Source organism: Arachis hypogaea, chromosome 13, assembly GCF_003086295.3.
Source record: "Arachis hypogaea cultivar Tifrunner chromosome 13, arahy.Tifrunner.gnm2.J5K5, whole genome shotgun sequence".
Taxonomy (NCBI): domain Eukaryota; kingdom Viridiplantae; phylum Streptophyta; class Magnoliopsida; order Fabales; family Fabaceae; genus Arachis; species Arachis hypogaea.
The window spans coordinates 35,863,957-35,891,736 of NC_092048.1; the positions used below are offsets into that span (position 1 = coordinate 35,863,957).

Consider the following 27,780-nt stretch of genomic DNA (forward strand, 5'->3'; position numbering starts at 1 on the left):
AAATTCCATAGCATCAACATTGCCATCCAAATAGCAATGTGCTATATTCATAATAAAAAGGGTTTTGTCCAACCACATTAAACACTAACCATCGATTAAACAACAACCAAGTAATGTGATTGAATCAATGTGTGTAAAATCATTATAGAAAAACTTTTTTAATGGAAAAAGTGAAATCTTTGATATGCAATGAAAGTGGCATAAAATAAAGTTTCAACATAGTTCCATATATTAAATAAGTTAAAATTGTCTTCACTTTGAAATGAAAGTTCACTGTGCTAGAAGTATTTAAACATAATCCCAGGTAAATAAATAAAAAGGAATGCTCTATATATATCAACCATCATGGATTATTGCAACAGCACCACCTTCATAAAACCAATCAATCTCTTTCTTCCTTAAGAGGAAAATTCTCCTGGAGATCATGCCAGTAAAATATAGAAAGATATTTTAAAAGATTAACAACAAAATAATGGGGGAATAAAAAATTATACATTATCGACCTGCTAATTGGTCCTTCATAAAAAAAATATGATAATAGCAAATTAGTACACCTTGGCTGGGTGAGCTTGGCTATAAGCAAGAGCAAGTGTGCTTTCCTATGATCCTCCAAATACCTGCATAATACACAGAGGAAAATATCATAGCCCATTACATAATGATGATTAACAAGCAGAGGGTGAAAAGAGACCTGCCATTCTAGAATCTCCATGTATTCTCGTAGCTTTTCAATGTCGTCAATTGCACCCCGGTGATATAGAATAAGTTTCATTATTTAAAAGGGTGGAGCATTCTTTGGCTAAAAGCAGTTCAAAACCTTACCTGATCAAATAGAATGATTCTTCAAAATTCAGGATAAAAAAATTTTCTGATTACTTGGGTCAATTCTCCCTCCAAGGCCTCCATGAATGAAGACCCGGCTGCAACAAAATCATATAATAGAAAATGATTAAATGATATTTTTGCATCAAATTATTTCTCTTCTTAACAAAGTTAGGTAATGAAAAATAACCATATAGCAAAGGCATAAAGCCCTGCTTCTAGTATATACATTTATAAAGAAATGCGGTAAGTCTCCACCAAAAACACATTGGATCTAATATTAACATTTACAGCTTATTCAATTACATTAATGATCAATCTATATAGAATTTAATCCCTAAGTCAATAGTAGTCCGCTTCCTCCCAATCCAGATTTTGATCAACTAATGTAAACAAATAAGAATACATAGCTTAAAATTTTAGAAAGGAAAAAATTAAGAAAAGAAATACTGACCGTGTATAATTATCAGCTTTCTATTCAATACCATTAGGATCTATACCAACAGATTGCCATCCATCATCAATTATAACAAACTTAGTAGGAATTCCACATTCCTCAAAGCTGCATTAAAGAACATAGAAAAATATAAGGAACATGTATCATATAAAATTCTGATGATTATAACCTAAAGTAACAATTGAAAAGTTGGACAAAAATCAATTTAGAACTAATGTATTAAAATAGAAATAAATTAGTTGAAAAGCTCCTCTATTTGTTTTTATGTTATTTGGTGTGCAAAGCAATAGTAAAAAATTGATAACACAAGGGAACTATTTAGACCTTCAAAGAAATTAAACCAGAAAAATAATATAGTAAGAACAAAAAAAAAAAAAAACAGAGGAAGACAAAAGATTATATAAACATAGTCCATAATTAATCAAAGAATGAAAAATTCAAAATCAACTTACAATTAATCATTGTTAACATGAAAGAAAAAATAAGATATGAAGCATGGAAGTTTAAAAAAGCATATGAAGACATTGCTAACCTCTAATGTAATCCATTGTTTTGGAAGAAGACCAGCATTAGCATAAGCCCATTTGAGTTCATGGATTCAATGAAAAACAAACTAAAAAATGCAACAATTCTTAAAATAAGCCTATTTTTTTTTCATTTAATGAACTTGTTTTATTATTTTTAGAGCAGGAATAGCACAATAAAATAAAAATATATATCAATATAATGAACAAATAGCATACGAATGGCATGAGAAAAACAGAAGCTAAAATATATAGAAAATAAATCTACTAAGAATTGATCTAAACATATATGGTTTCTTCTTTATATTTTCTTTTCTCCCAAATTTCTTTGATCCAAACATAATGCTAAAGTTCAACTGAATAAAACTATAATAATAATAATAATAATAATAATAATAATAATAATAATAATAATAATAATAATGTGACGACACAGCTAAAAGAATTCTAACTTAAAACGTGCTGCCTTTACAAACGTATCGCTGCCAAATAGGACAATTGCTCGATGTGAGATTGTTAGGTACTTTCTCTGTTCATAGGGAAAAATAATTAAGTTAATTTATTAATTTTTTTGGTATAGTAATTTAATTATATACAACTTGTCTGGATGCTTATTGCTTTATTTAAGTTGTCATATGATTCTCTTTTTCGGGTAAAAATGAGTCCTCCCTTTTTCTTTTGGTTGAAAAAATTAAAACTCCTTTATTAGCTTTCAGTTTCAGGAATTATATATATAATTATTAAGAAAATCAAAAACATATTTAAAGTTGAGTGCTAATCTTTAGAAATATTTTTATAGATAATATATAATTCATTTAAAAACAAAAATTATTTTTCATAATTGATTCATGTTGTAGAAATCAAATTTTGCATATGTGACTAAAATTACTTTTTATTTTCATTTGTTTCAAAATTGAAGTATATGTAAATTTTCAAAATAACCCATGCTATTACAAACCAAGCCAGAAGTATTTATTATATAAGGGTATAAGGCCAAATAATAACTAAAATTGCTAAAATTTTTTGATGTGATATATCTGGAAAGATATTTAACTAATAACTGATGATGATATATGTAGTATCTATCTATCATACATTTATAGCTTGACATAAAAAGAAAACACTAAACTCATCTCCTTGGGTTAAAAAGTAAATGCGTCACTTTCATTTTTCACGAAATTTTTTTTTTTCAAAGATAAAGAAATTCAAATCCGCAACTTTTTAGGTGAGTATGAAAATACTATGCCATCAGCTATAGCTCGTTGGCCAGTTTCCACGAAGTTTATTGAAAAGAAAATGTTGTGCATCATTCAATTCTTATGTTAATATAGATTTAGGCTAGGTTTGGTTAGAGAAAAAATGAAAGAAAAATAAAAGGAAAGGATAAAAAGTTTTAAATTTGTTTTTATAAATTGTACATAAAAATTTATAATTTTTCTTCTCTTCTCCTCTTCTATTTCTTCTTCATTTCTTTTCAATCAAATATAACCTATCAAACATAGGCTTAGTAAAGCATATGCTTTAATCGTTCTAAAAAAATTTAACCCAAAAAAAAAACTAAAAGAAAAATAAAAAGTTATATTAGAATAAATTTAATTTTTCTGTATTGATATCATAAATTTTTTACATTATTATTCAATTACATCACAATAAAATAGTAAATATATTAGGTCTTATACATATTATCTGAAATGCCATGAAATTAAATAATATATAGGTTTAATATTTAAAAAAGTTTTCAATGTAATTATATTAAAAATTAAAAATATCTTAAAATGATTTTAAATAAAACATACATGTAAAAATAGGAATAGTTCTAATCCGATACTTCAACGGTAATTTGACAACATGATATTAAATAAAACACATCATATAAAGATATTTTAACATATTTTCTTTTCAAAATTTCTGGTTTTCTTCATTTTTTGGAAGAAATTTTGAAACTCTTCTAAAAGTGATAAAATATAAAAAGTATAAAGTATAAATTATAAAATTTGAATCCTCTAAATTTTGAATTTTATTTTACTGGATAAAATGTGATCTCTCACCATTTATTTTATATGTGAGACCAAAAAAAATATGAAAAAAAAATTATTTAAAGGTGAGAGATCACATCTTATTTTTTAAAATAAAAATTTAAAATTTAAAAGATACAAATTCTAAATTATATACAAAAATGTACAAACTAAACATTTTTTGTGTGAACAATTTTTTTTAATTGTGAAATATATTGTCGTCCTATTCTATGATTGATTATGTAGCAACATTCAACATTAAATTGGATTGGCATACGTGGATATATGATTAGCATATTCCTTGCTTGATTAATCTGCAAACAGACACATTATTTGTGGCCCCATGTCTTGAAATTATTGAAAAAAATTTGGCTAGACATCTAATTGTGTGTTTGAATTAACGTTTGCAAATGAAAGTTTGTATAATATTTATTTTGTAAAATTGATTTTGATTAAAAGTGAGTTAGTATTAACGTGATTTATGTTTAGTAATTTTTATTTAAAATAGATTATAATAAACTAAATATTATTTGGATTACATTATTCAAAATTACTTTTAGATAAAAAATTATAAAAAAGAACATAAATTTAAATAATTATTTTATATTATCTTATAATTTTATTTTAGATATTTAAATAAATTTTAATATTCCTTTTTTAGTACTCTCAATACTCTTTAGTACTCTAATAGAATTAATAGAATTATAATACAAAGCAAAAAACATGTTCCATATGAAAAAGAAATAACAATAACAGTAAAACAACTCATATAAACAAAAAATAATAGAAGTTTTATAAAAAATAATAATATGCATAAGAGAGTATTAAAAAAAATCTTATAAAAAACACAGCAAACATATGAATAATGAAGGATATAATTGGTACGTAGAACATAAATTCCAGTCCAGACCTAAAAAGGTGAATGGAAAAGCTAAAATTTGTAGCTTTTGGTAAATGTGGGTTGAAGGGTGAAATCACTTCTGCGTTCAGAGGATAGAAACGTTGCCAAACATAAAGATGAAGCGTTCAAGAGATTCAGGCGTGCTTTTCTCCTCTCCAACGCAAAACCAAACACATCCTAAGTAACTTAATCAACTAATTTGGGTTAGTCCAGTAATCACTTTAACTGTCTTTTTTCATTAAGTATTAGATATTCAAATTTTATTTTAGATATATAGCAGTTTATTAATCAGTAACAAATTTTTAAATAAAATTTAAATTTGTGATAAATCTATCTAGAAAACAAAACCTATCTAATTCTAATCTAATATAATTCATTGAAATATTTAATCAATCCTTAATTGCATGTAGCTACAGCCGCATGTGTCTAATATAATATGTATCGGAGATATAAAAGGCACGAGTATGAGTAGTGGCTTCTACTTCAATTAAGCAAGTGAGAGTGGATTAAAGGCTAACACACACAATAGCCTTAGCTTGATGAATGGTTATTACCAATGCCATTACATTATAAGAATAAATTAGTACAAAACTCATGAAAAAGCTCAAGTATAAAACCATGGTACTTATTGAAGTTCATGGAGATAACAGTAGTCTAAATCTCTTACTTTTTTAATGTGATATGCTGTTATCATTTCTACGTGGACTCCCTAAAATCCTCTCTTGGATCATAAGAGCATTTTTCTATTGCCACCATAACAACAAATTTAGTTCTTTCTCTGACTCTGTTTTGCTGCTGCCTCCTGCATCTCTCTTCCAGCCTTCTCTCCCTAACCAATTGTTCAAGTGATCAAGTCCCTCTTGCACCATGACTTGTGCGACACTTGACACCAAAGGCAACCAATCAGAGACTGATGAACTCTCTGCTTTCTCTATGGAAGGCATACTTATACTCCTACAACTACTGCAGCATAAGGCCTTGAATCCTCCCTGCTATGAGGATTTCATTGCTTCGAAACAAAGACAAATTAAAAGTCTTTTAAGGAAGTAGGTTTAATTTGTACATTAATAATAATTAAATCTTTTATTCACAACTCATCAGTAACAGTGGGACATAACAATGGATTAATTATTATGTTCATTCTAAGTACATTTAGAAATTAAATTAGGTGTTAGCTTGAAAGGTAGATGGGGGACATGGTTATAGTTAATAGTTAATTAACTAACTCTGAATGAACATGGTAGTGGCACTTCTAATGTTCCTATTTTATTAAATCTAAACTTGGTAAATCTTTCTGGAATTGCATGCCTGAAGCATTTTTTCTCAGCCGGGGCAATGAGAAAATTGTTTACTTTTATTTCTTTAGGATCACAAGACTTTTCTGAATCCTAGTAGTTTTAAGTTCACTTACAGTTGAGTTTTCTACTATCAAGGATATGCTCATGGTGAGGCAAAAATGATCACACTCTTTACCAAATTTCAGATTATGATAGAATCATTGGAAATATTTTTTTAGTGGACAACTTCAATAAATTTATGTGACCTACTAACCTACTTCAATTTCACACCTCTATATGCAAGTATATCAAAATATCAGTTACATAAAAAAATAGTCTAAAAATAATAATAAACTGAAAAAAAAGTGTATAGTAAAGATTTTTTTGGCAAATTCAAGGGAAACAATTGCAACCATAAACTCATCTCACTGCATTTATATATTCTCAATTCTAGAATATAAGGGAAACTTGTAACTGATTCCCATCCTTTCCTTTTCGGTATTTTATAAATATTTGGAAAAAATTAAAGAATATGCACTTTTCTTTCTACAGAAAGCCTCATCCTCGCAATCGACCTCTCAGTTCATCATCAGAGATTTTTGTCCCTGCATAACCAAAAAATATGAACTTCTTTTGGTTGTAGGAATCCCTAAAGATAAATTCACCAAGCATAAGAAACAAATCCTTCAATAAAAGGTAAAAAACTATTAGAAAATATTCCATCTACAAAAAGAACAAATTACGAATAAATAGTATGGTGATCCTCTTCATCAATTTTCCTTTTTAGTTTCACCTCAATTCTATGTAACACGCCAATTAGACATGATCCAAAGACTTTGATATATTGCTCTATAAATGGAAGGCACCAACCTGCTGATACAGGTGGAAAAGTGCCGGAAACATTTTCTTCTTAGCCAGATCACCAAATGCACCAAGCACAACAATGGAGAGTGAGCCAGTTTCAGATACATTTGAAGACTCTCTTGCCAAGGGATACTCAGTTTCAAAGCTAGATCTTCTTTCGACGTGCCATTCGTTCATTCTCATCCTCTAGCAGTACTTGAACTATCTGCAATTCAAATTGGGAGTGATCTATTTATCATGTATCAAACCATAAGAAGAACTTAGAAAATATACTAACATAGCTTTAATTAATGTTAATGATGAATTCCTACAAACTAATAAGCATAAAATTGATTCTCAAAACACAGAATTAACTAACAATCAAAAGAAAAAAAAGCATCAATCCAAAAGGCAACAAACCAACAAATCAAGCCATCCAAATTCAAATACAGTGCCTTTTGGATTCTGGAATAGTTTCAACTCGAATCTCAATCAATCACATACCATATTAAATGAAAACACCCCTTTAACTACCAAATTTATCAAGATTGACCCAGATAAAAATAAAATAAAAGCTACAAACTTTTATCAATCATGCAGAAGAGTTTAGCTAAAACTCCAAGAGAGCTGAAAAACAAAGTAAAAGCTACACCCAAAAAAGATAAATTTGAGACCAACCCACACTAATTCAAAATCAATTAATCACTTTATTTTCTCATCGATAATTTTCTTTTCAACCTGACACAGAAATAAACATAAGAAACGGTATTACACAACACATGATTACACAACAAAACCAAAATATATATAGTAATAATCTTTCTCAATATCTGATTTAATTATAAAGTAAATCCCAAGAGACAAGAAGATACACAAACATAAAAATACCAACTATTTGCAAAAATCACGAAATAGCACATAGACCAACTAAACCTAAATTTCCAACAGCTTAAAATTCAGATCAGATCGTTATTTTCGCAATTTTCAGATCTCAAATCTGGAAAAATTCAAATGACCAAGAAATTATGATAATCATAAGCTCAAACTCCCAAAAAATGACTTCAACCCACTGTTTTCCATTATCATCTTCAGCACCACCGCTTATGCTCAAAAGAACCGAAAAAAATGTCAAAAGAGGGGAAAAATCAAAATTTGAAGACAAATTATGATAGGATCGCAAGGGAATCGAAATAGAAGAAGGAAAAACAAGATCAAATTCATAGTGAACAAATATATATTTAGCCTAAATGGAGAAATATTCCTAAAAAAACCGAAATATTTGGATTAGTTCGGTGATTAAGTATGTTACACAGTAAAATGGCTCTTGCTATACATATTTGGATTAGAAAAAATTAAAAGAAAAAAGAAAAAGAAAGAATATAAAAAATGCTCCTATGTCACTTCCACGTGGGATCCTCCTCCCTCCAAACAAAAACGGAATATTATAGATCGGGTGGGAAAATAATAGAAAGAAGAGTGTGATTCACAGGAACATTGATCATCCTTTAATAGAAACAAGTGTGATTCAAACTAACACTGTGTAAAATTAAAACCAATATTGTTTTTAGTTTGCCTCTCAACAGGACCCTTAATTGGGTATTGAGGGAATTTTATGAAGAAACACTTCCATAGTTCCATTAAAACAACAAAACAGAACAGAAATTTAAATGAGGTAGGGTTTCTACCAGGCAAAGCTAATAAAGAAAAGGCAAACATAAACATAACAATATCTCCTATAACAGTGGAAGCGGACCCTCCATGTTAAAAAATAGCAAGAACAAATAAACAAAAATCAGCAAGAACAAAAAATCATACTAAAAACTCATCAGAGCCAACAACAGCTAGTCATAATAAAAAATCAGCCAATAACAAATAATCAGATGGAAAAAGAAATAAGAACTGTAATTAATTTACCTGAGGCTCCATTTATCTAGTTGCAGACACAGAGTGCAGGGAAGGACGTCACCGTGGTGCCAGTGGAGGTTCTTTCTCGACCGCGTTCTCATCTTGCTGCCATCACAACACAACATTCAAAACCAAAAACAAAACAAGCAAAACAGAAGAACCATATCCCATAATTTTCCAAAACTAAACAACAAAGCTGAGAAAAGATACACTTTGCTCCAGAAGCAAGACAATCTGGGCAAACACCTCATCCGTGTCGGGATCCGCTTGAAACAAGCAAACATAACATGACATTCCTCATAAGCTTCAAAAAGTACATGAATTCTTTTTTATTTATTTTTCTTTCCAAGGACCAACAAATTAGCATAGCATATAACATGGATCAAGGAACACTACCTTGAGCTGCACGTTGATGACCCGACAAAGGATCTTGGAAGGAAGATAGGTACATAGGCATGTGTTGGTCAGCCACCTAATTTGTTGACGCCTCCACCTAATAGGATTTTTTCGGACAAATTTTGAGACGAAATCGAAATAAATTTTGAACAAATTAGAGACAAATTTTTTCTTTCAAACAAAATTGGGACGAATTTTTTTTGTCCCAAAAAGCCTTGTTGCTAATTTAAATTGTCTGAAATTTCGTCCGAAATTTTTTTCAGACGATTTTGTGACAGATTTTGAATAGGCATTTATCTACTAGATTTCTAACCATTATGATGTATTTTAGACGAATTTCAGACAGATTAGCCAACATAAAAATAACGTATTTCAGACAAATTTCAAACATAAAAATATTAATTTTTAGACAGATTTCAAACAAAAAATATACTTTATTTCAGACAAATTTCTAACGAATTTAGTCAAATATAACAAATTTTTTCGAACAAATTTTAGACAAATCAAATATTTCTTTTCAATTAAATTTCAGACAAATTTAATTTAAAAGAATTTACGTATTTGAAACAAATTTCATACAAAACAAAAAATTATTTTCGCACAAATTTTCTACAAATTTAATATAATATTTCAAATAATTTTCATACAAAATAATTTGCTATTTAATAGATAAATATTTTAGAAAATAAATTGTATTCGATCTGCTTTCTATATTATAAACACATAATAAAGTCATGAAAAAGTTAATTACCATAAAAGAGTTAAAAAAATATGTATTATTAAAATACTTTTGTCCATAAATGTAATCAAACTAAACTAAGAAAAAAATACTTAAACTAAAACAAATAAAGCCTTTAAAAAGGTCAAATATCATGAATAAAACAAAATGTACTAACTAATTCACCTAAAAATTCCTTAATCTAAATCAGAAAAAATATATACTCCTGACATCAATCACTTATGTTATCATCCTCATCATCACTAGAGCCTGTCCTAAGCTCATCTTCTGTAGGATCAGACAAAGTTGAAGGAAGTAGGAGATTCAACTTTTTATACAAAGCATGAATTGTCTTTTTAGTAGAACCAATTCTTTTCTGTTGAACCTTTAGTTGACGTCTTTGATCTTTTAACTTGTGCTCAGCATCATTCAACTTAATATTTTGCTCTAACCACTGGAGAATACATAAATCAAAACAAATGTTAAATTCAAAGACATGGGCAAATAATAGAAAAAGAAAAGTGTTAATAGAGTTGAAGAAAAATTACTAACAGTGTTAATAGGATCAAGAGTTTGTATTGAATCAACAACCATAGCACGAGGGAAAAGAAACTGAGCTTTCTTCAATATGTCCTGAAAACTAAATTAAGATAAAAAAGCATACAAGTATCTAGACTTCACCATACCGTTCTCGCAAGTTAAGGCTATTATATGAAATAATTGCTTAATAGGACCCAGACAATAACTTCAATAAAAATTCATGTATAAAACAGAAAATAATATAGCAAGAAGAATGCTAGCAGCAAAATTTATCAGAAGAAATCCAGATTTCCACCTCAATATCAGTACTTAAATATAAATATATATTTGAATGAATCCTAAGGTGTTCTGCTCTATTACCAATTTGCTCAAGGCTTTGTCACATGACACAAAACAAAATAAATGCAACCAAATTAGAGAAGGTTAACTGACTCTAAACCCAAAGCACAGTCACAAATCAAATGTTAAACTTCAGCGCCCACATCAGGGAAATCAAATATTATCCCAAACTAAATACCAGGATGCAGGAAAGAAACCCAATAAAAGCTAACCTCTTCACCAGACACATAAAACTCGAGACGCTTTGCCTTCACTGCAACCCTTTGCTATCATTGTTTCCATCTTCCAATCAAATTGTGACAATAAAAGAAACCATTAGTGGTAAGAGTTTTGTATCCTCTTAATTTAAAAGAAATCAAATTGAACTCCTCCCAAGTCCAATCAGCAAAATCTGAAACAAGATAGATAATAATAACATTACAATCCACAAGATCGATTCTGTTATAAGTGAGCCAATCATTTCACTTCATTTGTATCCTCTTAATTTATTTTGTGGCATTGCGGATGCGATCCAGAAAGAACTTATTGTATAAATATTGCTCTCATAAAATTTTAGTAACAAAAATAAAATCTCTCACACAAGGACATATTATAAAGTTTAACTTTAATACACTTTCAGGTTAAGCAATTTTAGACATACATTCAATTAGGTAAAGTCACCTAGTAAAAGTAAACTACTTTTTCACATTGATTGTAGAAACCAACAAGCTTAGTATCTTTCAACTTGTATAACTTTTACTATAAAACTTCAATTAGGCTAAAGTTTGGTTTGGAAACTCCTAACTTATCTAGCAACAAGTGTGTCTTGGTTGTAACCCAATTGCTATTCAATTCTAAGAGCTACAAGCATTGGAAGTCGATGCATAACTTGCTGAAAACTGGTTCTTTCCAGCTTAAACCATTAACTTTCAAAAATTCACAACTCCCAATCCTTAATTCCTAAAATTCTGAAGTTTTACAGAAATAAATCAAATTAATCAAATTTTAAAACAAAATTAGTTTCGCTCCAAAATTCAGCTCGTAGGAGTCGCGGTACAACAAACAAGTTGCTGCCCTGTTTGAACTTTTCTGCGGCAGGACAGATTTATCGACCTAACTTTAAAAATTCGCCATAAATTGTGTATTTAACGAAAAGGCCTCAAATTTTCCAGTCCAGCTCCACATATTCCCAAGTTTAATTCGGACTTAGTCCCATGCAATTCCGATCATCACAGAATTAGTTATAGCTTTTCAAAATTTCTGACTTCGTTTAGAAGTAATGCAGAAAATCAGATTTTACTATTCATCTTTGAAAAATCATAACTAATTCTCTAATTAAAACGAAACATTCAAAATTGAATATTAATAACTATACTTGTTGTAGTTCGCTTAGCTTTTAATCTCATAACATTCCAATCTCTATTAAGTTGCTGGTTCACTTTCAAAGTTGCCATTTAATTTCAAAACTCGAATTTTTCAGCAAGCAATTCAACATCTCAAATTCAATCCTTTAAACATTCTCTAAACCCAATTCCAATCAAACATCAACTAAATCCATTACCGATACAATAATCATATAATCAACTCAACAGCAACAAATCCAACATAATCCATCAAAATTTAGAATTTTCATCAATCACTCATCAACAATTCATATTCCACCCATGATCAATCAGTTCCACAAAATCCACCATTTCAATCAATTCACAACCACAATTCAACATCCACACAACCAATCAATTACTCACAATAATTCAACCTATTTGCAGTTATTCAATAAAATTTATGGGCATTCTTAAATTAAAACCATTTAAAATTTAAACCCCCTACCTCGATGTCGCAATCGTATTATTTAACGCAAAAAGCCCCTTTATCCCCAATCGTGGCAGCAGCAGCGACAATTCCAACATAACCGGGACAGAAGCAGCGGCACCAACTATGATCACACTCGCAGCAACAATTTTGACATTTCCGACAGAACACAGCAGTATTAAAACAACGATATTGGCTACCGTAATTAGAATAAGAATATAACAGAGAAACAATGCTAAACAGAACAAGAGTGGAAGCGTTACAGGGTTTTAAACGGGAGAATCAATGTCAGAATGAAAAGTATGGCACAACAACTTGTCTTCTCTGGTGACAAGCTTCAACTGTGATAATTCCAGCAAACTCAACAAGCTTCAACTATGATAATTCCAGCAAACTCAACAGAGTCAAGAACATCAGAAGCAAATTTAGGGTAGTAAATTGGGAAATTGGGGATATTAGGGTTTTTATTAAAAAATTTTAGGATTAGAGTAAAATATATATGAGTAATATAATAATTTTATAAAATAATAATTCAGAAATTAAATATAATACTATAAAGATTATTTTTAAAATGCATAAGATTTTATTGATCAATATATCAATGAATTTAAATAACTATTTTTAATTTAAATTATAAAGTAAACATACTAATCACATTTTATAAAATATGGTTTAAATCCTAATATCAATTATCTAAATTAAATCATATAACTTTTTATTATCTTCGGTCACCAGAATTTTAATTTCAATTTATATGAAATAACTAATTATAATAAAAGTTGTCCAAAAATATTAGATGTAATCTCACACCATTAAAAACACTACTGATGGCTAATTGATGGTTACAAATCACAAAATCTGCTGGCCCTAACACTCCTCTAATTTATTTTTAAGGTTTTTATATATGTAATTCTTTTAGATACACTTTATCTTAAATTTGTTAAAAAGTTAAATTTTGAATTATTATAACGTAAATAATTAAAAGAATAAATTAAAAAATAATATGAGGTAACTAAAAAAATCAAAATTAAATATAAGATGGTATATAAAAATTTGTATAAGAAATTTAATATTAACTATAATAAAAATAAAAGAATAAAAAAAATAAGAAGATAGAGTATATAAAAAAAATAAAAAGATAGAGTCTCCCAAGTTTAACTAAAAAAAAAAGTCAAATATAATATACAATGATAGAAAAAAAAACTAATAAAAATATAGTCAATTTAGTTCTAAAATTTAGGATTGAATAAGTATATTTGTTAAATTTTTTTATTTAGTACTGAGTACGTACTATCTGAATTAAAAGACTTATGGTGAATAATAGATTAATTTATTAGTCTTATATTTTAATAGTCGATCTATAATGATTCAATTAATTATTGTAAGATTGTAATTTATTTTATATTTGATATTATATAAAAATAAATTATTAACTTAATAAAAAATTAAATAATTTTTTTATTTTTTAAAATATTAAAAAATTTATTTTAAAAATAAACCAACTAAATTTCATAGTAGCCCCACCAAAAGTACCCATTTCGTTGGCGCCAGGCACAAAATGGCTTCCCCCACCAGAAGTTTCAATTCGTGTGCGCCCCTCTTGAGATGACGACTAAATCCATTTCGCATTTCTGTAAAGCTTTCTCTGCATGCGTATTATGGGAATTAATATATTTTATTTACTTATTTATATAAAAAAGTCTGCATAAATAAGCACTAACGTACCTATTAATCCAATTTTTAAAAATATGTATAATAATAAATAAGATGTTAATTGGTATGATCATTATTTCATATTTCGATCAAGAGGTTTTGGAATTGAAAGGTGCAAACAAAAACTGTACCTTTTTATAAGTTATATATAATTAAGGTTATTTTAGGAAAAAAGAAACTTTATTTTGGAATAGTAAAAATATTTGAGACAAATCATAGACTAATTTAAAATATAAATAATATTTTTATACTAAATTTTAAAAGTTTTCAATAAATATTTGAAATCTGTTTGAAAATTGATGAACTTTCAAACGAAATTTACAAATGATGCTATTTTTGTTTCAAATTTGTGGGAAAAAATTTTGTCTACTTCGAAGGGTTAGTTATAGTAAAAACATTTAAGACTAATTATAGACAAATTTGGGATAGAATTAACATTTTTCAAAATGCGTCCCAAATCCGTCTGAAGTTATTGCGCATATTCAGATGGAATACAGATGAATTATAGTTTTTGTCCAAAATGTGTTGCTAATCTGTATGAAAATTTTGGCGCCATCTAAAAAAAATTTGGCGCTAAAATTTGGGACAAAATTTAGACAAATTTAGGACAGAAATATTATTTCAATATCTCCACTAAAAATTGTTCAATATTTGTCTCAAATTTATCCGAAATGAAAAAGTCATTCAGACGGAATAAATTTCGATTGAAATTTTCGTCCGAAAAAATCTTATTTCTAGTAGTGCGAAAGACAGACACACACCCCCTCATAAGTTAACAAAACCCCAAAAACACGAACTTCAAAGAAATCCCAAAACCCAAAACAAAATTTCTTTTATTTCTTATTAAAAAAAAGAAACCGAAGCCATCTAGCTCAAATTGAAGAAAAATTAAGTGAAACCGTTGCAAATTTTGACCAAATCTGAGCTCAAGCTCCACTAGAAAATTTTGTAACATTTTTTTGGGATTTTTTCAAAACCATAGCAAAGCATAGTTGGAAGTAAATCCCAACAGTCGAGAAGATTCACAAACAGAAAAATACTAACTCTTTGCAAAAATCACGAAATAGGGCACAGACCAACTAAACGTAAATATCCAGCAGCTTAAAATTCAGATCAAATCATTATGTTCGCAATTTTCAAATCTCAGATCTGAAAAAATTCAAATGACCAGGAAATTATGATAATCATAAGCTCGAGACTCCCAGAAAATAATATCAAATGGAGATGGAGGAGACATTGCAGGAAAAAAAAGCATAACACACTTTATGAAATAGAATAAGCTATAAACAGAGATGTGGAATAAACACAGATTAGGAGAAAATAAAAGACAGCAAAATGCTTGCATTGAGTGTGGTTCCCCAACCATCCTTTTATAAAAAAACTCATAGCATAATAGTCACCATTTTGAATTCAAATTGAACATGGAAATGGAGGGAAAAGAAACTCTTAGTCCATATGCATCTCCATTCCATGGGCTAGGCAGAACTAATCACACTAGGAAAATCTAACCCGAAAAAACGAAAAAAAAAAACATTCAAAGTTTGAAGAATTCATAGAATAGGGACCAAAACGAAGATAGCACACAAGACTATATATAGTGCACCTACATATCATTAGATCATAGGGATGACAGTCATCAACTATCCCAAATATTCACCCTACTCATAGCAATGAGAGTTGGTAAATGTATTAGGTAAGCATAGCTTCAAAATAGCAACTGAATATGAATAAAATTTTAGACACACATCAATCAAATTCTGTCAATCACATCACCACTCATGAAATAGATTAGGTAGAAATCTCATACCTTGATAATGATTCCACATTTTCAAAGGAGAATATATGGCAGAACATGATTATGTCTGCAGAAAAAGAATATATTTAATCGAAATAGTTTTTATTTAAACAATATAAAAATGAAATTAAACAATATAACACTTAATTAAAAAGGTTTAGTGTTGGGGGTTTAAATTGTTTCAAAATTCCTTATCATTCTAACCTGTTACAACATAGCTATTTAGAGAACTCTCTAGGTTGGGTCCTGTCATTCAAAAAGAAATTATTAGCCAAGCACAAATTCTAATGTGAATAGGAATGGAAATGTGAATGCAAAACTTGAATAGCATAGGCTGAGTGGGAAAAAATTATGATTCTGAATGCAGAAAAATTATAAATTGCTACATTCAGCCTAAACAATTCAAAGGGATTAGTGAATGAGAATGGAAATTGGAATGCAAAACTTGAATAGGAGAGAATGAAATTGGGAATGCAAAACTTGAATAGGAGAAGCTGGGTCTATAAACTGACTTTGCTGAAAAAATTCTGTCAATCACATCACCATGGAGAGAGTAGATTAGGTAGAAATCCCATACCTAGACAATGATTCACAAAACCAAACCCATGATCCATAAATATAAGAAAAGGTAAATAAGAAGACAATCTTTATAATCATTATAAAATCTCAAAAATTGATGAAATACACAAACCACATGCAACAAACAATTCAACAGGTAGCAAAAGGAGAAATGATAATCAGATCAAATTCTAAATAATGAAATGAAGAAGATGAAACAGATTCATAGACCATACTCAAAATTAACAGCAACTTCTAAAGAATGTAACTAAGAACATGAACCCAGAAACAAACCAAGTCAGATAGACAATTTGCAAATTAGGAATTTTACAAACCCTAGACAATAAGATCTGGGTTAACCGTCGAACAGATACAAAAAATTATCACAATTTCCAAAATTAGGAATTTCACAAATCCTAGACAATAAAATCTCGGTTAACCGTCGAACAGATACAAAAAATGATCACAATTTGCACAATTAGGAATTTCACAAACCCTAGACAATAAAATCTGGGTTAACCGTAGAACAGATACTAAAATTGATCACAAAGATGTACACAATGAAGGAAAAAAAAGGATGAAGAGGAAAATAGGTTTGGATGCACCTGATTGATTGATCGGAGATCTTGAATTTGAGACTCCATTGGGAAATCACTAACCTGGATGAACAGTGACGAACCAAACTCCCAAGAAACAGAGCTCGTACACAGAGTTTCGTAGGGCAGAGGAAAGGAAATTAGGAGAGGAAAGCAAAGCTCTTAGGGTTCCAAGTGATCATTACCTGTTCAAACAAATCCATCAAGAAGGCAGGTTGCGTGAGTGATTCAGTGAAAGGGAAGGTAGGTTGCGTGAGTGAGAAGGTGAAAGGGATAGCTGACGGCGGAATGACAGAGGAGCACATGCACCCCTGAAGATGAGAAGCCACGCTGGAGGAGATGCCACCGTGGAGGAGAGCCTCCACCTGGGACTGGAACCAGCGTGAAATGCGGGGAGGTCTCCAGCTCGGAGATGAGACCACGGCTATCTATTGTTTGATAGATATACAGATATACGTCCCCCCCCCCCCTTTTATATATAAAAAAACAAAAAAATAAAAAAAATTTAATTTTTATCTTTCTTGTCTTTTTTTTTTGTTTCTTTTACATTAATATTTGTTTTTACTCCTCTGTATGTCTTTTTATGTCCCTCTCTGTTTTCAGTTCTTCTTTGCTTGAGGACAAGCAAATTTTTAAGTTTGGTGTTGTCGCTTCGCTTGTGACTTTTCTATTTCTTTTAATGGCACCAAAGGGAGGTGAATCATCTTCACGGAGGAGCACAGCCTGAAGAATGAGATGGCCACCAGCATAACTGAGGTGGTTGAGTTCCTTTCATTCTATTTCTCTTCCGTTCTTATTTTGTTGTCTTCTGTTTTCTGTTGCTTTGATTGTCTGCATGATCTGTAGTACTTTCATTTCTTAGATTTAATTTCATTCTGTCATTTGCTTTTAGTAAAAAAAAATATTTCATGTACTACTCACTGAACTTGAATCTAAAAGGAAAAGAAAAGAAGTGATGTATTACTTGAGAAATTGAGTTTAATTTTAAGAGTAGTCTCATTTATCCAAATGTGTTGGTATTTTCTGTGACTCTGAATGCATGACATGAATAGTGCATATTTAAATTTGAATCAAAGAATATTGATGTACAAGGAACATAAATTTAGAGAACTATTATGAATTCTCTACAATAAGTGAGATTTTAATCCTTGAAGCAAAAGAAAAAAATATATAATAATAAAAGCAAGGTCCAAGGCTCTGAGCATCAATGACTAGGGAGGTCAGACATGATTAAAAGCTCAAAGAGTTGTTTCCCTGGTTATATGCTTGTGGTGTGATTGTGTCAAGTAATCCTTGAGACAGAACACTAAGAGTCGAGATCAAATGCATTTAACAGAGTATGTCAAAAGCTTTGAGCACCACTGTCTGGGAGTAATTGAAAAAAAAAAACCAGAACTTAAAGAGAGTTCCCTAGTTAAGTGCTTGTGGTGTTTTTGTGTCAAGTGAAGCTTGAGACAAAACATTTAAAGTCACAGCTAGGCTCAAGGTGCAAAGCACCAAAAAGAAATTTGTTGTGTTCAAGGATTAAACTGAAATATAAAAGACTAGAGAATTCATAATATTATCCGTATTCTAATTCTAAATGACAGTAACATGAAGTTAGGCGCAGCTCTTAGCCAAGTTAGGTGTGGATCTAGTGAAGCCAAGTGGTCCCCACGTTACAAGGCGCGGATTATTTAATTAATTCTGATTTAAATTTAAATTTTATTTTAAAATAGGAAAAGATATTATTTTAATTTTAGAAAATAGATTTTAAATTAATTAGGATTAGATATAAAAAGAAGAAACTTTTCTTCTGGGGATTATTCCATCTCATTCTGTAAATTACAGTTTACCTGAATCCTAGTTTTTCTCTTTGAGTCATGAGCAACTAAACCTCCACTGTTAAGGTTAGGAGCTCTGTCTATTGTATGGATTGATTATATTGTTTTTGTCTATTTTAATTCATGTACTGATTTATAATTCAAGAATTGTTTTCGTTCTTTATTTTATGAATTTGGGTGGAACGGAAGTATGACCCTCTTTCTAATTGAGTTCTTGTATAACTTGGAAAAGCTCTTTACTTGAACAACAGCTTGAAAATAATTTCTCCTAAATTCTAATTATCTGGACTTAACGGGATATGTGATATATAATCCTCTTATATTTGGATAATTAGGATTTTTGTGGCATATAAACTAGAATTGAACTTCACCCTCTAATTGAAATTAATTGATCAAGGAATTGGCGGTTGATGAATTTTAGAGGAGACTAAAAAGGTCTAAGGAATTAGGATTTAGTCATATATAGTTTACCAGGAATTAAATCTTGCATGATTAAAATAAATTAATAAGAAAAGTCAACCCGGAAAATAGATAACTCTGAAGTCTTAACTGCTTTCTCCATATTTTATTCCCAAATTATTTACTTGCCTGTCTTCTAATATTCAAAATTTACTGTTTAATTCTCTTTGAACTCTCAAAACCATTTTCTGCTTGTCTAACTAAGTAAATTAATCAACCATTGTTGGTTGATCCATTAATCCTCGTCGGATCGACCCTCACTCACATGAGGTATTACTTGGTACGACCCGGTGCACTTGCCGGTTAGTTTGTAGTTGTAAAGTTCGCACCAACCCCAGGGATTTTGCCTTGGCTGATGATACTATAGTGAAAATACTGTAGGGATAGGGTTCCTCCCCACCGTTGAATACAAAGTGCCGCAGTTTCGCGTTGTCTTCTGACACCAGTAAGCTTGAAAAAAGATTGAGAATTTATGTAACTTTTGGTGTTAGAGGTTCTGCTTTAAACGAATCTAGCTCCTTTCGATGTTGAATTTCAGTATTTCTAATTGTTGTTCTTTTTAACTGTGATTGTGAATGAACTATATACTTTACATTATTCACTATCACTCTATAAATTCTGATTCTGAGACAATTTTTGACTTTGTACAGTATATCTTAGATTCTTAGTTGACTTCGGTGTGCTATGTGTTAATCTTTTCCTAATTAATGTGCAGTGCAATGGTTATGTGGTGTGGTTGTGTGCAAAGAACAAATGATTGTACTTTTTTAAATGGAGAATACAATTGATGTGAATCTTTATGTCAATAATTAGAATTGTTCATCCATTCAGAGGCTCTAATCTGTGGTGGTTTGAGTTGTGGAGGTCCTACTCTTTTCATGCTGCATTTTCTAAATGCTACTTGAAAATGTTTTGCAGAATGCGGAATAGAGAAGAAAATGAGAAAAGAGCACTACATGATTAAGCATATGTTCTGAGTTGTTTGCTCATGCTCATGTCTTTCCAAGGTGATTGTTGTGGTCAGAAAATTCTATTTTTGTTAGTGATTTTCTTAATCTAGAGACTTAAGAGAGATTTGCTGCTATGGACAAATGAATTCCTTGGTTGTACTAACATTCATATGATCGGTCTTCTTGAACCCTTTGGTGGCTATTGCGAATGCTGCTTAGTTTCAGAATTTGCACTTAATTAGAGTGTGTGGGGGAGATTAAGAAACTGGTACCTGAAGAGTGAAGTGCTTAGAACGAAGTAGAATTTTTAGTTGTAATTGAAAAGAGATATATGGATTGGTGAGGTTGATGTGTACGGAAGGTTGAATAGCATTCAGGGTTCAGCGGCAACGGCAATGACCTGCCACTCAGACTTAGCTACCAGCAAGCACATCGATTCAAAATTCCAACACGCCCTTCCGCAGATTATAGAATCAGCGACGATACTCGAGAAACCTAGCAGATTAACGTGATAGCGAAGAACAAGAACACAAACCGAACTAAAAGTGTAGTGCGGCGGGAGGGTAGTAGCTGACATGAGGACATCAAAGGAAAGATTTCTGACAGAGCCAATTGTAATGATGCTGAGTGTAGGAATTTTCGAAAGAATGACTAAAAAAGAATGAAAAATTTTGAAAAACTAAAAATATGAAGGGATAAATGTCTTATTTTTAGTTCTTTTAAAAAAAATGGGATTCTATTTGTAAATATTTTTTCTATGCTTAATGATACTCCCACACAAAAATAAAAGTAAGGAATCTGTTGCCAAATTATCAATTATTCTTATTACTTAATTTTTTATCTTAATTTTAAATTTAACTAACGTGTATTTTAAATTACATATTAATATTATTATCTACAAAATATTAAATCTTTTATTTAAATAAAGGACAAGAAACAATTAATTGAGAACAGAAGAAAGAATAATGAAAAAGAGAAAAAATAAACAAAAAAATAAACAAAAAAAAAGCGTGTATATATTGCTGGACTTAGTTATATAAAATATTTAGTTGTTTAAAATTATTGTTACACTTAATTGATAGCGGAGTTTACAAAAAAAAAAAATAATATTAGTGAATTAACATGTACTAAAAATGCTTATTAATTTTATTTTTTTCATGGGTAATAGGCTGAGTATGTACATTTCAAAAAAAAAAATTATAGTTATATATTTCTAAAAGAATAAATGAGTTTTAAAAAAATTATAATATACTTATAGTTATTTATAAAAAAATCAAATAATTGCAATGTTAAATTCATAGATTCCTAATAAAATAAATTAATATAGATTGTGAAAAACCTTCGACTCTTTGAAAACAAAAACATTTTTTCATATTTGATAGTCACCTCGTCGCATAAACTCGTGGATCGGAGTGGAGGGCTTTCAAAAGAGAAATGACTTAGGAATGTTTAGTTTTGTTTAGTTAAAGTATAGGTTTAATTATTCTGGAGTTCCTTATAGTTTTACCGAATTTTTAATTAGGTCTCTATACTTTTTTTTTTTAATTGAGTCTTTATACATTATTTTTTTATAATTTAGTCCCTATTAACGTTAAACGTTAAAAAAATGTTAGTACATTATGAAATTACTTGTATGCCCCTATCTTCCACCTTCTTCATCACCTTTTCGTTATTTACCATTACTTGTATAATTCCAACCTTCATATTCACATGTTGTTTGTAGTAGTCTAAACTGTGAAATTTGAGTAGTTAAGATTAAAGTTAGTTTTAAATCAATCAAAAGATACTAGGCCATGAAAATAGGTCACGTGACAATGTCCAAAAAATTCTAATTAAGATTCCTACACAAAAAATTAAAAATAGAAAAAATAAAGAACTTATGCAGATAACACAATTAAGCATTCTGACAAGTATGACAATAGAAAAATCTAAATTATATATTACCTCAGACAATCAGATGAAGATTGAATACCTTCATTAGAAAGGTATTCCAAATGCTTTTTTAGAGTTTCCAAAATAGAAACATGAATGCTATCAAATAATATAATTGAGGTTTTGGACTTCAAAGCAGCTATAAGATCCTCCAACTCAAATGGACTCAAAAATAATAAAGTACTGAATGACCTTAAATAAGCATAAATAGAAAAGATTTCAAAAACAGTAACATCATCTGAATTTAAATTTTGGGAAGAAGAGGGTAATTGCAATTTCGCCTGAAAAATTTTGGACTATTCATGACCAGATATTACAGTTATAGGAATATCCTCTGGTGTGGAATCTTTGAAAACCTCATTCAAATCGCTACGAACATCATCAACTTCCATAGATCTCTGATTAAGATTTGTCATGTCTCCTTGGAGCAGACCCATCTTACCTGATATGACATTTGCCTCATAAATACCATTCCCATTGGCAACATTGACGCAGGTTTTCTTGACATCTTCGCACACCTCGATATTCAAATCAAAATTACATTTTCGCTGCAACTTCCTGTCGCCCAAAGATCCCCCATTCATGCTGATTTAGGAACCAACCTACCTGAATCACCCAAAATCAGTTGAGGAAGACGACGACATCCATAGCGGAAGAATCGTCCAACATGATGACGGCGCGCGATGCACAGCCAGAAACGGCGCAGAGGGTCGCGCCATCGTGAAGGGGAAGGGGAAGACGAAGGTGCGCAAGATGGCTGGGGTGTGTGGCGATAGCAAGGGGAAAGAGAGAGAGGCACCCAGCCGCCCTCACGACAGCTGTTCTTCCATCTTCGTCACTGAACCACTGCCGGCTTCATACTCGTCGCCGCCTCCGCTGGTCCACCGCTTGTGTACGCTTTCCATAAATTTTCTTTTTTCAGTTCATTCTATTCAAATGTGAAGGGAGTGAGAGCGGGATGAGAGAGCAGGAGGTGAGAGCGGGTTCAGAGAAGGAGGGCATGGAGTTTCTAAAAAAATGTTAAGGGTATTTTGGAATTAAAAAAATATTGAAGTAGTTTACATTAGGTTTTTTATTTTTAATTTTAGAATATTCTTTTTTTAAAAGAATATTCTATTATTTTAAACCTTTTTTTAGACGGTAAAGACTTAATTAAAAAAATTAAATAATATAAAGACTCAATTGAAAAGAAAAAAAAAGTATATGAATCTAATTAAAAATTTGGTGAAATTATAAGAACTTCCAAAATAATTAAACCTAAACTATAATATTTATTTGAAGGAATTGTTTTTGGTGGAAAAAGTAGAAAGTGGTTCGTAGTGGTTCAATATGAAATATGCTAAAATGGTGGCTCTCATTGCTGCCGTACGTAAAATTTTTTTCTGCTGTGTACCCAAAATTTTTTAAAAATTCAATTAGATGCCCAAATGATTAAGTAAATGAATGAAAATGTGGCAAATGTTTACACTGGCTTTGTTTGGATTTTTTTTTGGTCTTGGGCTTAGGCCAAAAACTGTACCCGAACCCGCAACTCCAACCCGCCTGCACCCAAACCCGATACTAATCATCTCTCTCAATGTGTTAAACTTGAATCCTAGCACCGAGAGAACAAGCTTCATGGCTTCCATGATATGTCCTTAGTTAACTCCACTTCCGTTTGATCGTGGGGTTTAGATTCAAGTCTTGAACGAGGATGCTCTTGTTCATAAATTAGTTCATATTTTTCATTATTGCTCCATCTTAAAATATTATTAAAAATTAAAAGGTTTTTTAGTTAGCATAAGGAGTTTTATGCCAAACCATTTGTATTTCATCATCGCCATCTACCTAATCTTGGTCACAACATTTTTTCCAAGATATACACAAATTATTAGTTTCTACAACTAGATATTAGTCTCGTTCATCAAAATCAATAGCTTAAATGAATTGACCACTTGAATAGATTGGAAGGTGTCACGATTTGTTGTCTAAGCGATAAAGTGCGAATAAAACCTCAATTCTATATGAGGTCGGACATGACAGTGGCATCATCGACATCAACATCGAGCTTGAAGAGATGGAGCTGTGTGAAGAAGAAGGAGGGTCAAGCAAAAGAACTAAGGTCGGAAGCATAGTGGCATCATGAACATCAAGTTCGATAGCCTGTAGTTTGTAAAGATGAAACTTACAAGGAAGAAGAAAGGCGTGGTAGATGAAAGGTTTAACATACCTAAAGAGAAGGCAAAAATAATTTGTGGGTTAAATAAAACGATGTCATAAAACAACTATAATTATCACCGTTTAAATTAATTAAAGACTGAGATTTAGTACTGGAGGTCGGAGGATGTCATTTTTTATTGGCACGGGAGAGGATCTGCGACCGCTAGCTTGGGGTCTCCATGGGCTTTGTTCGGATTTTGAATGGGTAGTTGAACCATTGTTACGTATATGGATACATAATTTTAAAACAATCCCAAATTTTTCTACAATTTAAAATGTATCCAGGTCCTTCAAAGATCAGAAAATACTTTTTCTACAGTAAAAGTCTCCTTATTGGAATTCTTTTTTACATTGTTATTTAGTTGTTTGATTTGAATTCGCACTTATATTTATTTTTTATTAATAAATGAATATCACTTTATTTTTGAAAAAAATTACATATATATTTATATATAAATACATAATAACTGATTTTTTGTGTGCATAATATAAATGAAAATTCACATATAAATAATTAAAAGCTTCACATTGTTTGATCACTTATTGATTGATCGATTGTTCTAGAATTAAAGAAATATGGTCTCAGAGTTATCTCCTGTCTTTTTCCTCATAATCCTAACGATTTTTAGACATGGTGGGCTGTATCAATAGATATGCTTAATCCGTTAAGAAATGCTGACAGTAATCCTCAATTGCTGGCTATCATTTGCTGGAACTGTTAGAAAACTCGCAACCAGTTAATTTTTGAAGGTTCTACTTCAATGTTGTCTGCCATTCTAGCAAGCTCTGTCAAATTGCTCCGTAAAATCCAAAGAACTCCCAGTTTAGATCGTCATCTTCGTGAGCCAAACTCTTAGTCTTATTCAATTTGACCTATTATTCTTTCTTTTCTAAGATTTTTCTTTGTTTTTCGACCATATACCGTTGGATGAATACCTTCAGTGTATTGTTTTAGAAAATTTCTACCTTTTATTATGTTGTCCTGCTTTTGGACATCTTTATATTTTATTTTTCAATAATTAATAAAATATAATCTACTTCCTTTGAAAAAATTAAATAAAATAAAAGCTTCACATATATATCATGTAACTGTGATAATTTTAAAGTGAAATCAACTAAGATTTAGGATATTATTTTTAGAAATTTAATTTTGATGTTCTGTAGTATAAAATAATTTTATACATGCATCTAATTATGCAACATCACAACATAAAAAATACTATTTTTTTTAATTATATAAATAATTATTCAAAAAATAGATATAATTGCACGATAATATAAAATATTTTACACTATCAATATATCAAAATTAAACTCACTATTTTATTATAAATGGTGTAACAATAACTCTTTAAAAAATTATCGTATAAATATATTCTTATGTGTTTTTCTTAATTAAATTAAGTCAATCTAGTCATTAGCATAGTCAATAAATCAATCAGATATTTAAATTCATAAATATGATTTAAATTAGTCTTTTTGTAAATATCCTAATGATGATCTTAATAACTTAGTAAATTATGAGTGCTACATGTCAAATAATAATAATAATAATAACAACTTTTTTTTATAACAACTACATATGTTAATGAAAAAATTAAAGATTAAACAGAAAAAAAAAAGATATCGTTCAATCTATTCAAAGTTCTAAATTCACTATCTTATTTTATGTTGTTCTTTGACACCATCATTTATGTTAGGAGAAGAAAAAATTATAATGTTCAAATTTTTAAGATATATTATTAATAAATAAACAGTAGATATATATTATTAATTTCTCAAATCAAGTATAGCTTTTATCGTACACATGAGATTTTGTATATTTCAAAATCTATCTATATATTTATATATCTTCTGAAACTTTTCTAAATTTTAAATTAATAAAAAATTTTATTGTTCTACAATATAAATCTATCATTAAGCATTTAAAAATAATAATTGAGTGAGATTTATCTCTCTCTCTCTCTCTCTCTCTATATATATATATATATATATATATATATATATATATAATATTAAATTAAATTAAATTAAATTAAATTAAAATAAAAAAACAAAATATATATATAATATTAAATTAAATTAAATTAAATTAAAATAAGAAAACAAAAATCACACTATATGTGCTTTATCTTATTAGAAATTTCGGGACATTATTATATATAGAGGCCAAAATAAAAAGAATCCACGATTAACTTGTTGGTGAAAGATAATATTTAAGTAAAAAAGAAAAAAGTAAAGTTTTGAATTGACTAGGAAAAAAGAAGATGAAGCGCTATCCAACATCTATGAATAGAGTTGCAAGCAGAGTTTAAAAAAAAAAAAGACAAAAATTTTGATCAGAGCAAAAATGATAACAACAAGTCTTATAGAAAGGACAAATTAATGACAGTATTTTTAAAAAACCTAATCAACATAGATTCAAAGAAAGAGAGCAGTGGTTAGAGCAGAAGATAAGTTGATCCCTTCTCTCCTCTTTCGAGCGAACTTGAGACTCTTGCCATATTGAAGATCACTTATGACGATGACGGTTATCACTTCTACAGGCAAAAGTAACTTGTAGTGTACAATCCTATGAAAAAATTCAATAGTGATCAAGACAAGTCTATCAAGAACAGAGTACATAACTGATTTTAGATAATAAAAAAAAAAGTCAAAAGAAATAATATAAAAATAAGTCTAAAAACACCACTGCTAAGCTTAACAATAATGATAAATCATCTCCTTCTAAATCTGTGGACAATGCTAGTTCTTTCAAAGTGTTCTTCTATTACTTCGATGTGTAGCGAAACATCAGCATGAATGAGTTTAGAGACAATCTTCATCACTTTCATCTTATGTAATCTATCTCTCAATAAACATACAAATTGTAACACCATACCACACAGAGCTTTACGTCTAGGACGTAAACCAGAGGTGGCGAGGCGCTACGACCTCTAAAAATAAAAAATATTAATGTAATATAATTGAAGAAAGTTGTAATTAGGAGTCTTGAAAGAGAAGTTAATCAAAAATAAAATAGAAAACGCATCACTCACGAAGGTTACGCATAGATGGATAAGCAAGTTTCGAAAGGAAGGTTTAAAATATAATACATATGGATCAGAATCCAAAATACAGATAACAAGCTTCGACTCGACCTGTGAAGCTAAAGCCGGCCAGAGTATGCTTATATATACATAACCCAGAATACAACCTCAAACCGTAAAATGAACACCTGTTTCTCC

The 27,780-nt window shown here is 29.9% G+C and overlaps 2 long non-coding RNA genes across 4 annotated transcripts; both read right to left on the reverse strand.

Moving 5' to 3' along the window:
* Nucleotides 1–365: 365 nt before the first annotated feature.
* Nucleotides 366–1,753, reverse strand: LOC140177933 (uncharacterized). The gene is made up of 3 exons (XR_011869605.1): nt 1,277–1,753; nt 692–920; nt 366–617 (listed from the first exon to the last, which is right to left on the reverse strand). It is a non-coding gene; the product is annotated as an uncharacterized lncRNA (long non-coding RNA).
* Nucleotides 1,754–6,402: 4,649 nt separating this feature from the next.
* Nucleotides 6,403–9,291, reverse strand: LOC112738066 (uncharacterized). Of its 3 annotated transcripts, none has more exons than XR_011869601.1 (4): nt 9,141–9,291; nt 8,754–8,849; nt 6,867–7,065; nt 6,403–6,601 (listed from the first exon to the last, which is right to left on the reverse strand). It is a non-coding gene; the product is annotated as an uncharacterized lncRNA (long non-coding RNA). The 3 variants fall into 3 exon arrangements; XR_011869602.1 differs by having other exon boundaries at nt 6,403–6,680; nt 9,141–9,269; XR_011869603.1 differs by lacking the exon at nt 9,141–9,291 and adding an exon at nt 8,955–9,101.
* Between the last annotated feature and the right edge of the window lie 18,489 nt (nt 9,292–27,780).